Source organism: Anas acuta, chromosome 1 (genome assembly GCF_963932015.1).
Source record: "Anas acuta chromosome 1, bAnaAcu1.1, whole genome shotgun sequence".
NCBI classification, from domain to species: domain Eukaryota; kingdom Metazoa; phylum Chordata; class Aves; order Anseriformes; family Anatidae; genus Anas; species Anas acuta.
In genome coordinates this window covers 57,508,024-57,523,203 of record NC_088979.1, presented here as the reverse complement: position 1 = coordinate 57,523,203, position 15,180 = coordinate 57,508,024, and the positions used below count along the sequence as shown (strand labels likewise).

Here is a 15,180-nt window from a genome sequence, read left to right as displayed (position 1 = left end):
GAGCTGTTTTGATGCAGAGCATGGGCTGATTTAACATCAGCAACACCTCCAACCCAAATGAACCCTTCATAGAAATCATAGAAACAAAAGGTTGGAAAGGACCTACAAGATCATCTAGTCCAACCATCCTCCTATCACCAATACTACCTACTAAGCTATTAAATCATATCTCATAGCACTTTGTCCAGGCACTTCTTAAACACCGCAAGGGACAGTGACTACACCTCCTCCATTAGCAGGCCATTCCAGTGCCTGACCTTTGAGAGAAAAATGTTTTCCTGATATCTAATCTAAATCTTCATAGGTGCAACTTGTGTCCATTTCCTCAAGTCCAATAATTAGTTACCTGCGAAAAGTGGCCGACCTCATCACAACATCCATTCAAGGAACTGTAGAGTGCAATGAGGTCTCTCCTGAGCCTCCTCTTCTCCAGAATAAACAATCCCTCAGCCACTCCTCATAAGACTTGTGCTCCAGAACTCTCACCAGTTTTGTTACCCTTCTCTGGACACACTCCAGGGCCTCGATGTCTTTTTTGTAGTGAGGCGCCCAAAACTGAAGACAGTACTTGAGGGGTGACCTCACCAGAGCTGAGTACAGGAAAGTGATCACCTCCCTGATGGCTACACTATTCCTGATACAAGCCAGGATGCCATTGGCCTTCTTGGCCACTTGGACACACTGCCTGCTCATGTTCAGATGAGCATCGATCAACACTCCCAGGCCCCTTTCTTCTTCACTGTTTTCTAGCCACTCTGTCCCAAGTCTATAGCATTGCATGGTGTTATTGTGGCCAAAGTTCAGGACCCAGAACCTGGAGTTAAACTTCATCCTATTTACCTCAGCCCAGCAATGCAGTCTATCTAGATCCCTCTGAAGTGCCACCCTACCCTCAGACAGGTCGACACTACTTCCCAAATTGGTGTTGTCTGCAAATTTACTAAGGGTACACTCAATCCCTTCATCTAGGCCATCAATAAAAATATTGAACAAGATAGGTCCCAGTACCGACCCCTGGGGGACACCACCTGTAGCGGGATGCCAGGTGGACTTAACTCCATTAACCACAACCCACTGGGCATGGCCTTCCAAGCAGTTCTTGACCCAGAGAAGAGTATTTTTGTCCAGGCCATGGGCAGTCACTTTCCCCAAGAGAATACTGTAGGAGACCATGTCAAAGGCTTTGCTGAAGTCCAAGTAGACTACATCAACAGCTGTTCCTTCATCTACCAGTCTAGTTACATGGTCATAGAAGGATATGAGGTTGGACAAGCAAGAGCTGTCTTTCATGAACCCATGCTGGCTGGGCCTGATCCCCTGGGTGTCACACACTTGCCATGTGATCTCACCCAAGATGATTTGCTCCATAACTTTCCCTGGAACTAAGGTCAGGATGACAGGCCTGTAGTTCCCTGGGTCATCCTCACGGCCCTTCTTGTAGATAGGAGTCACATTGTCAAGTCTCCAATCCTCTGAGACCTCTCCAGATAACCAGAAACGTTGATAGATGGTGGAAAGTGTCTTGGAAATCACCTCCTCCAGCTCCCTCAGCACCCTAAGGTGGAGCTCGTCTGGTCCTATAGACTTGTGACATTCCAAATGGAGGAGAAGGTCTCTAACTGTCTCTTCCTGGATTGCAGGGAGTGATTTTCTAACTGAATCACAGGGGACATCCAGGTCAGGGCATAACGTACCCTGAGGATAACTGATCCAACTATTAAAGACAGATATAAAGAAGACATTGAGAACCTCAGCCTTATCCTTATCCTCATTTCCTGCTGCATCAAGTAAATGATGGAAATTTTCCTTGGTTCCTCTCTTGCTCTTTATATATTTGTCAAAGGATTTCTTGTTCTCTGCTACTGCAGTGACCAATCTGAGTTAAAGCTGGGCTTTTGCCTTTCTAACTTCCTCTCTGCATATCTTAGCAACTTTCTTGTAGCTGCCCCAAGTAGCCTGTCCCTTCTTCCAGTGGAAACAGGCTCTCTTTTTCTCCTGGAGTCTCAACAAAAGTTCCCAGTTCATCCGTACCAGTCTTCTTCCCCTCCCGCTTACCTTATGGGACTCAGGAACAGCTTGCTCCTGTGCCTTTAAGATTTCCATCTTGAGGAGTGTCCAGGCTTCCTGGACCCATTTGCCCCTCAGTACTGACTCCCAAAGGACTCCTGCAACAAATGGCCTGAATAGGTCAAAGTCCACCCTCCAGAAGTTCAAGATAGCAATTTTACTAGTTACCTTTCTGACATCACCAAGACTAGAAAACTCTAAAATTTCATGGTCACTCTGCCCAAGATAGTCCCCAACTTTCACATCTCCCACCAGACTTTTTCTGTTAGTGAAGAGTAGGTCTAGCCCTGGTAGGCTCTTGAACCAGCTGTGCAAGGAAGCTATCTTTTACGCACTCTAGAAACCTCCTGAACTGATTCCTCGGAGTAATATTATACTTCCAGAGCATATTAGGGAATTTAAAGTCTCCCATGAGAACAAGTGCTGGCAATCATGTAACTTAGAATGCTTCATCCATTTCTTCATCCCAATTAGGCAGTCTATAATAGATATTATAGGCCACCAAGATGCCACCCGTACAGGCCTTCCCCTGACCCTTATCCATAGACACTCAATTTTATCATTCCCAACTGTAAGCTCTTCAACATCAAAAAAGTTTTTTAATATAAAGAGCCACACCACCACCCTTCCTTCCTTGTCTATCCCTTCTGAAGAGCTTGTAGCCATCCATCACAGTACTCCAGTCATGGGAGCGATCCCCCCATCTTTCAGTTATAGCAACGAGGACATAGTTAGCCTGTCACACAATCACTTTCACCTCCTCCTGTTTGTTACCTATGCTGCACTTCAGAAGAGATATCTGCCTCACCCCCCAGTTTCAGCATTGTTCCCCTAGGCACTACTCTGGTGAGCCCTGTTTTATCTCCTTCCTCTGTCATAGCTAGTTTAAAACTCTCTCGACAAGTCCCACTGTCTCTGTTCAGTTCCACTTGCAAAGCCTCATAACTTTTATTCAAGGGCACCTGGAGTAGTCATGAGAGAAACCTGCTGTGCCAGGCAGGAACTTGTCATTGTTGCCGCTTATCATTTAGGTCACTGTGTTCATGCAGGTGGAGAAAGGATAGGGAATCCTCCATATCATGTCTCCTTTTTGCCTACTGGGCCTGTCCTAAGGAAGGTAAGGAGCAACTCCATTAGTCTTTCTCCATTTCTGGAGATCTCCTTGATTCTCCTCAACCTACTCACTTCTTCCTGGAGCTCTGTCACTAGGTGGAGGAAGGCCTCCACCTGAGTACACATCCCACAGGTGTGGTCACTACTGCCATACTGTGCTGGCGTAAGAGTAGGATACACCCTGCAGCTGACACTTAGGTAGTGACACGTTCCTACTAGATCTCTGTCTGGGAAGCTGCGTTTGTCTTCAGAGCTCAGAGAGGCTGTGGCCTTCTGCCAGGTAGATAGCTTTGCTCCCTAGTCAAGCTGGCAAAGCTTCAGTATCCTTCCTTTGTGCTCTACCATGAAAACTGCCTTAAAACCTGCCCTGCCACTCCCTGGCTGATGCTTCATGCCCCATTTGCCCACTCAGTACACCATGCTCCTAGTTGCTCATGCTCCCTAGGGGCTTCCATTGAACCCTAAAGTTCAGTTGTAGGTCCCTTCCAACTGAACTATTCTATTCTATTTAATTCTATTCTATTCTGTTCTGTTCTGTTCTCTAATTCTATTCTATCATAGAAAGATGTATTTGAACTCATGAGAGAGAAAATGCCTATCTGTTCTCTCCTTTGGTCATACAATGTAAATGGCGACAAAAGGGGCTTTTTTGTTCAAATCTTTCTCCACGGAAATTTTGTAGACATTTTTCTATGAAGTACAGTAAATGTTAGAATTATGTAGTCATAATATCCAGATTCCTGGTGATGTTTGCAAAAGATGCTTGCAATTTTAAAAGAAAGCAAGAACATTTAAATGTTCATCCTCCATTGTGGCAAGGACTTTAAAAAGATAGTCTATTTATAACATCACATTAAAGTGAAAAAGTAGGGAAACAAGTATTGATAGATAAAACATTGGCTCTAGAACTCTGTGTATGAGTATAATAAATGAGTAGCCATCTGCATCTGTCTTCAGAGTAGCCATCTGCTACTCATTTATTAAGAGACAAAACTTTGTGTATACTGTTTTTAATTGTTTATGACACAGACAATGACAAGTAATATAAGATATAAGCCAGGAATTCAGCTATCTGACTATCAAAAACATGAAGAAAGGAATTAAAATTCACTCTGGCATGAACTGTCATTAGTCCACAGAAATTAAATTGTACAGAAACTCTAAGATAGAACTAAAATACATCAGTTACGACTCAGGAGTTAAACACAAGATTATCCATCGAAAATAAAATACAAAATATGAAGAAGTCCACCCAGTTTTGAAAAGCTGATTTCTAGTAAATAAAAATGAGACCAGAAGTGACACCAAAAAAAAAAAAAAAAAAGTCTTAGCTAAATACATTGATATAATGCACTTAATCTGACTAGCCATATGCATATAGTGACATTTAACATGTCCTTCTAGAGCATTCATATGATCTGTCAGACAGGACAATGGAACTATAGTAGACTTGTGCTACTTGAGACCAATTTATGGCAGCCAAGCAGGTTAACAACTAGAGAAGAGAACAAGCTTCAGTTAAATAAATAATTTAATATTTCAATTATTTACTTATTTAATACTTTATTTCATAGAATCATAGAATCATAGAATATCCTGAGTTGGAAGGGACCCTTAAGGATCATCAAGTCCAACTCTTGACACCGCACAGGTCTACCCAAAAGTTCAGACCATGTGACTAAGCGCACAGTCCAATCTCTTCTTAAATTCAGTCAGGCTCGGTGCAGTGACCACTTCCCTGGGGAGCCTGTTCCAGTGTGTAACCACTCTCTCTGTGAAGAACTTCCTCCTGATGTCAAGCCTAAACTTCCCCTGCCTCAGCTTAACCCCGTTCCCGTGGGTCCTGTCGCTGATGTTAAGGGAGAAAAGGTCTCCTGCCTCTCGACACCCCCTTACGAGGAAGTTGTAGACTGCGATGAGGTCTCCCCTCAGCCTCCTCTTCTCCAGGCTGAACAGGCCCAGTGCCCTCAGCCGTTCCTCGTACGTCTTCCCCTCCAGGCCTTTCACCATCTTCGTAGCCCTCCTCTGGACACTCTCCAACAGTTTCATGTCCTTTTTATACTGTGGTGCCCAGAACTGCACACAGTACTCGAGGTGAGGCCGCACCAGCGCAGAGTAGAGTGGGACAATCACCTCCCTCGACCTACTAGCGATGCCGTGCTTGATGCACCCCAGGACACGGTTGGCCTTCCTGGCTGCCAGGGCACACTGCTGGCTCATATTCAACTTGCTGTCTACCACGACCCCCAGATCCCTCTCTTCTAGGCTGCTCTCCAGCGTCTCATCGCCCAGTCTGTACGCGCAGCCAGGGTTTCCCCATCCCAGGTGCAGGACCCAGCACTTGCTCTTATTGAACTTCATGCGGTTGGCGATCACCCAGCTCTCCAACCTATCCAGATCCCTCTGCAAGGCCTTTCCACCCTCATTCGAGTCCACAACTCCTCCAAGTTTGGTGTCATCGGCAAACTTGCTCAAAATACCTTCTATTCCTACATCCAGATCGTTTATAAAAATATTGAAAAGTACCGGCCCTAAAATGGAGCCTTGAGGGACCCCACTAGTGACCGCCCGCCAGCCTGACGCAGCGCCATTCACCATAACCCTTTGGGCCCTGCCTGTTAGCCAATTGCTCACCCATCGTATGATGTTTTTATTTAGCTTTATGGTGGACATTTTGTCCAGTAGGATCCTATGGGAAACCGTGTCAAAAGCCTTGCTGAAGTCCAAAAAAATCACATCAGCTGGTTTCCCTTGGTCCACCATACGGGTGATCTTATCATAAAAGGAAATCAGGTTAGTTAGGCAGGACCTGCCCTTCACAAACCCATGCTGGCTGGGACCAATGACTGCTTTGTCCCCCAGGTGCGCCTCAATACGTTCAAGAACCATCTTCTCCATGATTTTACCAGGCACTGACGTGAGACTGACAGGCCTGTAATTGCTAGGGTCTTCTTTCTGACCCTTCTTGAAAATCGGCACAACATTTGCCAGCTTCCAGTCTACCGGGACCTCTCCAGACTCCCAGGATCGTTGAAAAATAATTGAGAGAGGTTCCGCGATGACGTCCGCCAGCTCTTTCAGCACCCGGGGATGAATCCCATCCGGACCCATGGACTTGTAGGGATCCAGGTGGAGTAGCAAATCCCACACACGTTCAGGGTCGGTTGGGAGTTTGTCATCCCCACCGTCCCGGTCCTCCAGCTCAGGGCACGCTGGGTCCCGAAGCCCATCATCGGCATTGAAGACAGAGACAAAGAAGGCGTTAAGCGTCTCTGCTTTGCCTATGTCATCGTCTGTGAGAAGACCTTCCCTATCAAGGAGCGGCCTTATGTATTCTTTAGTTCTCCTTTTTCCATTCCCATATCTAAAAAAACCCTTTTTATTTTCTCTCACAGACACAGCCAGCTTCAACTCTAGGTGTGCTTTAGCCACACGAATTTTCTTCCTACAAACACGAACAGCATCCCTGTATTCTTTCCATGTCACCTGGCCCTCCTTCCAGTAGCGAAACACTCTCTGTTTCCGCCTAATCTCCATAAGAATGTTCCTGGTCAGCCACGCCGGCCTCCTGCCGCGCCTGCCTGACTTGCGGTATTTAGGAATTGCCTGGTCTTGTGCTTCTAGGAGGCATCGCTTAAAGAGTGACCAGCACTGGTGGACATCAAGGCCTTCAAGAGCAGCTTCCCAGGGGACCTTGCTGACTAGTTCCCCGAGCAGCCTGAAGTCCGCCTTCCCCATATCTAGGGATGAGGTTTTGGTGGCACTTTTCCTTCTGTCACCGTAAATTTTGAACTCAACCACTTCATGGTCTCTATGACCGAGGCGGCCACCAATCACCACATCTCCCACCAGACCCTCTCTGTTTTCCAGCAACAGGTCAAGGAGGGCGCCTTTCCTAGTTGGCTCCGTTAGCACCTGCACCAAGAAGTTATCATCTAGGTGCTTCATGAACCTCCTGGACTTGCTCGTGTCAGCCGTGTGGCACTCCCAGTTAACGTCTGGCAAGTTGAAGTCCCCCATAAGGACAAGGGGAGTTAATCTCGAGGCCTCTCTTAGTTCTGTAAAGAATAATTTATCGGCGCTATCGTCCTGGCCAGGCGGTCTGTAATAGACTCCCACAACGAGATCCCCTTTATTCGTTCGTCCTTTGATCCTTACCCAGAGGCTCTCAACTTTGCCATCGCCGACCTGAAGTTCCACACAGTCCAGCCCCTGCTTCACATACATCGCCACCCCACCACCTCGCCTACCCTGCCTGTCCCTCCTGAAGAGCCTGTAACCATCTATCGCAACACCCCAGTCACAGGACTCATCCCACCAGGTTTCGCTTATGCCGATGATGTCGTAGTTGCGGGACTGGGCCAGGACTTCTAGCTCATCCATTTTATTCCTCATACTGCGTGCGTTCGTGTAGAAGCATTTCAGGTGCGTCTCCTTACACTCAGCACCTTGTGGATCTAACCGAAGGACCCCACTGGCACAAAGCCCCTCTGATTCTAGCGTACTTAGGTCTTCACCGGCGTGCCTGGTTTTAGCCCCTTCCCCCTTCGACTCTAGTTTAAAGCCCTATCTATCAGCCCTGCCAACTCCTGACCAAAGATCCTTACCCCTCTCCGAGAGAGGCCCATCCCATTCGGTGCCATCAGGCCTGGCGTAGCATAGACCTTCCCGTGGTCAAAGAACCCAAAGTTCTGCCGGTCACACCAGTCTCGAAGCCACGAGTTTATGCGAACAGCACGCCTTTCAGCTTCGATCCCCCCTATCGGAAGGACAGAGGCAAACACAACCTGCGCGCCTGAACCTCTAAGTTGTCGCCCCAAATCCCTAAAGTCTCTTTTGATCGCCTCCGGACTTTTTTTTGCTACTTCATCGCTACCAGCCTGAAAGACCAGTAGCGGGTAGTAGTCAGTGGGCTGTACCAGGCACTTGACTTTCTTGGCAACATCCCTGACCCTGTCCCCAGGGAGGCAGCAGACTTCCCTATGGGTAGGGTCAGGCCGACAAATAGGGCCCTCTGTTCCCCTAAGGACAGAGTCTCCCACAACAATCACCCTCCTGTCTTTCTTGATGGAGGCAGTCCTAGTAATTTACTTACATGTATCTGTACTTACATGTATGTACACACGTCTCTCTCTCTCTATATATTTTTTCGATAATTCTGATTCTACAGGTAGTTCTAATATGCAGAATGTAATTGTAATACATATGTATTTATGCATAAATATATACTTATAACTTTATATAATTTCATAATAATGTATAAATTAAAAACAAAATTAAATATTCAAACTCTTTGAACTTAGTTAAACAAAAGAGGTTGTCAGATTACATGGGTAGAAATACGTCTGTTTACAGAAAAAAAACAGTATCCTGAAGTATATTTACTATACCAGATTCAGATTTTTTTTTCTTTATATTTCTGTCTTGTACTTCACACATTGTCATTTACTGCAAAAGAAAAAAATAAAATAAAAAATCTCTAGAGTCGGAATAGGATTATCTAATGCCTAACTAGCAAAAATTCAGGTACTTAGTCAAAACTGCAGACAAACTATGAAACAGAATAAAATTATAATGCACAAGTAACATGTGATATCCTCTAGGATGTCACAGTTATGCAAGCCTCCTGTTGTTACTGATTGACTTCATCAAATCTGTACTCACTAATATTAGCAATTACATTACCTATATGCAAAATGAAGTTTCAGATCTCTGTTCCTCACAAGAATCTAGCCAAATCTCAGACTGTAAATCTATTTCCCTAAAATTAATATCCCCCCCCCCCCAAAAAAAAAAAAAAAAAAATATATATATATATATATATATATATTTAGCTCACATTGTAAAAGCAAGCTGAGAACCTTGTCTTGGCTATGTCTGGCTCTTGTGCATACATAAACACAACTTATCTGTTGAGGGTAAACTTGATTAAGGCATATAACAGTATTCTGAATATCAATGGAAATTCAGAGCCTGTCTCACATCTTGCAACTAGCCTAGCTTAAGTGTTTGTAGCTAGAGTGTCATCTGAACGTCATCCTATGAATTTACTGTGTTTTAAGAAAGGAAGGAGACTAAACTGTTTTGCTGTGTAATCCATTTAACATTAGATTTTACCTGACATTTATGTTGGGAGTATCTTAATGCATCGAGTGCAAAACTTTACCATCATAGATGCTATGTTATATAGTTTATTTCATAATTATATTTCCTCTGTATTATAATGAATTCAGACTTTTTAACTGCTACTTCACCTCTGCTGTGAGGATATTGAAGGTGAGGGTGAGATACGTGGGAGAAAAACAGGAAACTTTCATAGGTGTCATCTGGAATCTAATCCAGGAAATCACTGGCATTTGTTCTACAAGAAAGGACCCACAAAGGGCCCACATAATCTTAGATTATACTGCATTTTAGATCTTAGATTATATCATAAAAGTTAAATTCAAAAATAGGAATTAGGTTTAGATTGCTCATTTCAGGAAAAAAGGATAAGTGTAATACTTCCTAAGGACTCTGGGTCTTAGGCACTCAGGGTCTTAATGTCACTAATAATTTTAACTGGTGCCAGATATACCTGATATATCTGTTATTTTGGAATCACACATTTTTCAGCTACAAATTATATTCATCCTATGATACCTGGAATATACTTCTTCTTCTTTTACTTGTAGCAAAAAATCTTATTAGTAGTCCTTGTTTTTTGGACAGTTACATGTATATTTCAACATTTCATCAGCTAGTATAATTTAGAGCATTAGCACAATCAGGTGTTTATGGATAGCTCAGAATCCTCAAAAACTTTCATCAAAGTTTCCTATGAGGAAACACTATGCCTTAGTGTCAGGCTCTTCATGTCAACCTTCGTTCCAAATAGTTGTTTCCCAGGAATGCAGGTGGAGCCCTGTCTGAAAAAGAAAAAAATCAAATTTTTATTCTTGCATCCCAATATTCAAACATCCCTAACTTGTTCTCTCATAGCTCTAATGTATGGTCTGGCTTTTTATCTTCAGAATCTCTCTATTCCTGTGCTACTAGAAAGTCTCCGGAGTTTCATTTCTACATCTGGGTATACTAACGTTTTTCTTGCTAGTTATCCTCTGACAAAGCAGTTCAATGCAATTTTCCACACCGTTATAAACATTTCAGCCTTAAGTGTACCTTAGAAAGATGCATCACCTTGCTCTTGGAAGACAGCAGAAAGTTCAATTTCCTGAAGTAGCTGTAGTGTCAGACTGTTAATTTTTCATAACATGTAGACTTAAGTAATGTAAATTTGATTCTTCCTGATGTGGATAATATGACTTTCTTATCTTTTTTCTTCTGATCTTTTACAAGATTGTTCTGTCTTCAGCTCTTTTGTATTTCAGGCTTGCTTCTACTGGGTGTAATTTCTTGCTATAATTGTTATACATTTATTTTGTGGAGTAGTCATTTGTTTGTTTATACATTGGTTTTCTCTTTCTCACTTTTTTATGTAATAGCATTTAATCCAAAGTAGTGATGCTGAAAGATAGCAGTTCGTACATCTACTTGCGAGCAAGATTAGGTTTCAACATATCTTTTTTCCTTGAATGTGTGTTACATTGTCATAGATAATAAGGTACTGAATTACACAGAAATCCCACTTTCCAGAATTGTTTTAATAAGTTTTAGTACAACACAATCATTATATTCATCACTAGCTGTCTCTTCAAAATGAATGAAATGTTAAAATTAAATCCTTACAAATAAATATCATTTGCAGTTTTGAACAGTAAAGAAAAGTGTATTTATTTATTTCCACAGTTAATAAGATCTGTTCCATGCACCTAAGAAACAGCAATAAACTACTGCAGTATATATATATTTTTTGTCTTATTTAATCAGCTAGATTTTATTTGATCAATCTAGAGAATAACTTGGCACAAAAAAAAAAAAAAAAAAAAAAAAAAAAAAAAAAAACATGGACAACTCTACTATTCAACAAAGAGACTCATTTCAAAAAGAAATGATAATTTCTTTTTGAAAAGAAATTATTGTCTTCCTTTTACAAGCTAGACAGTTGTATTTCTGAAACACCAAAGCTTTTAAGTGGGAGCTAAATTAATCTTTATTAATCCTTGTTACCATGATTGCATAATGTCTGGATTTAAATGTTTGATGTACAGCTCTCTGTTTCCTGATTCTCTGGCAATCAGAAGTGTGAAAATAAACCTTACACTTTAAAAGAAAAATTTGCTTTGAAAAAAAAAAAAAAGAAGGAAAAAAAGAAAAAAAAAGATATAATCATCTGTACTATTTTAAAAAGTTTTACTTCACACAAGAATAAATATACAGCATGTCAGATTTTCAGACTTGCTATTTTATGTTAAAATATGCACTGCTACATGTCAGAGCTGTGAAAATGGGAGGTAAAACAAGAAGGCAGTTGGCCAAATAGGTATGGCAAGATTTGTTTTCCATTAAAATTTTAATTTTTTAAGAATATTTCTCCTACAATTTAATTACAGCATTTAAAACACCCTCTAAAATGGTCTCTGTGTGCCCTATTGAAACTTCAACCTGTTCTACTATGTGATTAGATCAGAGTCAAAAAAAAAAAAAGAAAGAAAAAAAAAGGTTTAAATTTGTTTCTTCTATGTGTATTTTTTTTAATTTGTTTATTTGTTTTTACAAGTTTCTATGCTACAGAAATTAGTTATAATTCAAACAAACAATTTCAAAAAACAGACTCAGTGTATAATGCCATTTAAATTACTTTATACAGACACATCATTAGTTTAAAGTTCGGTTTATGTTAACTTGACCACAGCAAATCTAACTGTTGAGGAGAAGGGTTCTAACCTTATTGCAAACATGTTCTGCCTGAACAAGCTTAAAAAGAGTACTCAGATTGAATATATTTCTTACTTAAGTACATTTACTCTCAGAAATTAATACATAAGCTTAAAAAAAATACTGTCAAAAACATATTTTCCCAACTAATGTTTGGGCTTTTAAAACGATAGTGAAAGCTGATTAAAATTATTTTAGATTAAATTCCATTTGGATATATGAAGTTAATACTCTGAGTAACAAAAGTGTATTTGTCTCCCTTGAAGGTTTTGTTTGTTTATTTGCTTGCTTGTTTTTAAAAGTCAATTCAAACTAAAGTTTACACCATATAAATGAAATGCACTATATTCGATTGGGAACCATGCAGGGATCAGCTGCAGCGAGGGCTCCTGGCAGGGAGATGAACGAAGCCAACCCTAAACCCCCCAATAACGCGGAACAGCGCCGGAGCCCCAGAGCCCACCCCCGCCCCCTGAGCAGGCAGGAACTGTGCTTGTGCCGCCACAGGCGCTGATGTGCTGAGGGCGGAGCCAGGGAGTGACAACAGCCCACCCACCCCTGGCGCTATAAAAGTAGTCCCTAGGGAGCACCACAACCCAGGAGCGCTGCAAACAGGACACACTAACAGGACCGGCTTGGCGGTTTGCATGGGGCAGTTCAAGCAGGGCAGGGAGGAGAACCTAGACCTCGCCATGGTGGGCACCCGTCGCAGCGGTCAGTCCGAGGCAGCAACCCAAATGGAGGAGATGCTGCCTCTCTGGGCTCACATGGGCACCCAGGTGGATCCCCTGAGGGGGGAGGTGGCAGTCCAGACATGTGACTGTGGAAACTCCAGAATCTGGAGGCCCATCTGGGCCGTGAGGGAAGAGAGCGCTGTCACGGGTGGAGGTGTGCCCTGCTTCAGGGACTCCTCGAGCAGGTGGCTGGGCTGCAGCAAGAAATCAGCAGCCGGAGGGAGTCTCTGAGGGCGAAAGATAGGAGGGGTCTCCCTGCTTCTGCTGTTGCTCAGCAGACCTCTCCTATGTCCCAACAAGGGGTAGAGGCTGCCCCCATTGAACACATGCAGAACACAGGGCTAGACTGTCTGCAAGAGACAAGGGGCTGGACCCTTGTCTTGGCTCGGAGCAGAAAGAGACGTCTGCCCCTGACACCCATGGTGCCACCTACCCCCACAGTGTCTCTGGGAAATAGATTTGAGGCTCTCAGGGAGGTGGCAGAAGAGGCTGAGGGTCTGGACAGTAGTCCGAACCAGGGAAGCAACCCCGAGAAGAGAGTCAAGGTTGGGGGAAGTGCAAAACATAAGGATCAGGGCTGGATGGAGCACCACATTGTAACCACAACAAAAGAGCAGAGAGTCCTGGTGATTGGGGACTCCTTGCTGAGGGGCACTGAGGCTCCTATCTGCTGCTCAAATAACCTAGCCAGAGAAGTGTGCTGTCTTCCTGGGGCACATGTCAGAGATGTTAGGAAGGCTCTGCCATGACTCGTTAAACTGGAGGACTACTATCCTCTCGTAGTCATTCAGGTTGGATCCTGGGAAGCTGCTATTAGAAAAATGAAGAATACACAAAAGGAATTTGCATCCCTGGGGAGGTTGTTGAGGGGATCAGGGGTTCAGGTAGTGTTCTCCTCTGTCCTCCCACTGGGTGACTGGGATGCAGATAGAAGGAGCAGAACAGGACAGGTAAATGACTGGCTGAGGGGGTGGTGTCTGGACCAGGGATTTGGGTATTTTGATCTTGGGCCGTCCTTTGAGAGGCCGGGTATATGGGCTACGGACAGATACCAACTGAGCAAGTGAGGCACAAGTGTGTTGGGGAGCAATCTCTCTGGGCTGATTACCAGGGCTTTAAACTAGGTTTGATGGGGGAAGGGAGGGGAGCTAATGGTGACAGAGAAGGGCTGGGGGAAGTTGTCACTGCTGTCACTGTTGAAGACAGGGAAAAATTTCTGAGCTCTCCCATAGGATTGTCTGAGGGCTCCTCAGAGAAGGTAGCCTTCTTGGTCCCCTGGCCAGTATCTTCTTCTTGCATCCCCCCAGGGGTAACTGCACCTGCTACTTCCCTAAAGTGCCGGTACATCAATGCAAGGAGCATGGGAAATAAACAGGATGAGCTCGAGATCTGGGTTCGGTCATGGGGCCACGATCTCATTGCAATCACTGAGACATGGTGGGACAGCTTGCATGACTGGAACACAGTCATGGAGGGCTATGTCCGCTTTAGGAAAGACAGGCTGGGGAAGCGATGGTGTGAGACTCTGCTACAGGTCTGCTACAGGTCTCCAGATTAGAAGCGATGGGGTGGGGTTGCCATTTATGTGAGGAAGCAATTAGAGTGTACCCAGCTCCAGCTGGGGGAGAGTGAAGGACAAGTGGAGAGCTTGTGGATAAGAATTAAGGGGTGGACTGGTATGGGAGACACAGTGGTGAGGCTCTGCTACAGGTCTCCAGATCAGAAGGAGGAAGTCGACGAGGCCTTCTACAAGCAACTGCTAGTAGCCCCACGAGCGCTGGTCCTCATGGGGGACTTCAATTACCCATACATCTGCTGGGTAAGCAACTCGTCCAGGCATGAGCGATCCAAACGGTGCCTACAATGCGTTGAGGACAATTTTCTGATGCAGGTGGTGGAGGAGCCAACGAGGCATGGGGTGCTCCTGGACCTCGTTCTTACCAACAGGGATGGCCTTGTTAGGGATGTGAAGATTGGGGCCAGCTTGGGATGCAGTGACCATGAGATGGTGGAGTTCTAGATGGAACTAGGCAAATGAAGTAAGGCTAAAAGCAGGATTGCTACCCTGGACTTCCGAAGAGCCAACTTCAACCTCTTCCAGGACCTGCTTGGGAGTATCTCGTGGGATAGGTTGCTAGAAGGCAAGGGTGCTTGTGAGAGCTGGACTACATTTAAGCAACACTTCTTCCATGCTCAGGATCGGTGCATCCCGAGGAATAGGAAATCAGGGAAGGGGGGAAGGAAACCTGCATGGATGAGCAAAGAGCTCATCAATAAGATCAAAAAGAAGAGGATGGTCTATGAAATGTGGTAAAAGGGCCTGTCCTCTTGGGAGGAGTATAGATGTGTTGTCAGGGCCTGCAGGGATGCGATGAGGAAGGCTAAAGCCCACTTAGAGATGAGGCTGGCAAAAGAGATAGAGGATAACAAGAACTGTTTTTTCAAGTAT

The 15,180-nt window shown here is 44.0% G+C and overlaps 1 long non-coding RNA gene across 1 annotated transcript in view; it reads right to left on the bottom strand.

Moving 5' to 3' along the window:
* The window catches only part of LOC137854576 (uncharacterized), a 93,746-nt gene extending 80,419 nt beyond the window's left edge, over window positions 1-13,327 (bottom strand). Inside the window, exon 1 of the long non-coding RNA XR_011095256.1 lies at window positions 13,165-13,327. This is a non-coding gene — a long non-coding RNA (uncharacterized lncRNA). The remainder of the gene's footprint in view (window positions 1-13,164) is intronic.
* Between the last annotated feature and the right edge of the window lie 1,853 nt (window positions 13,328-15,180).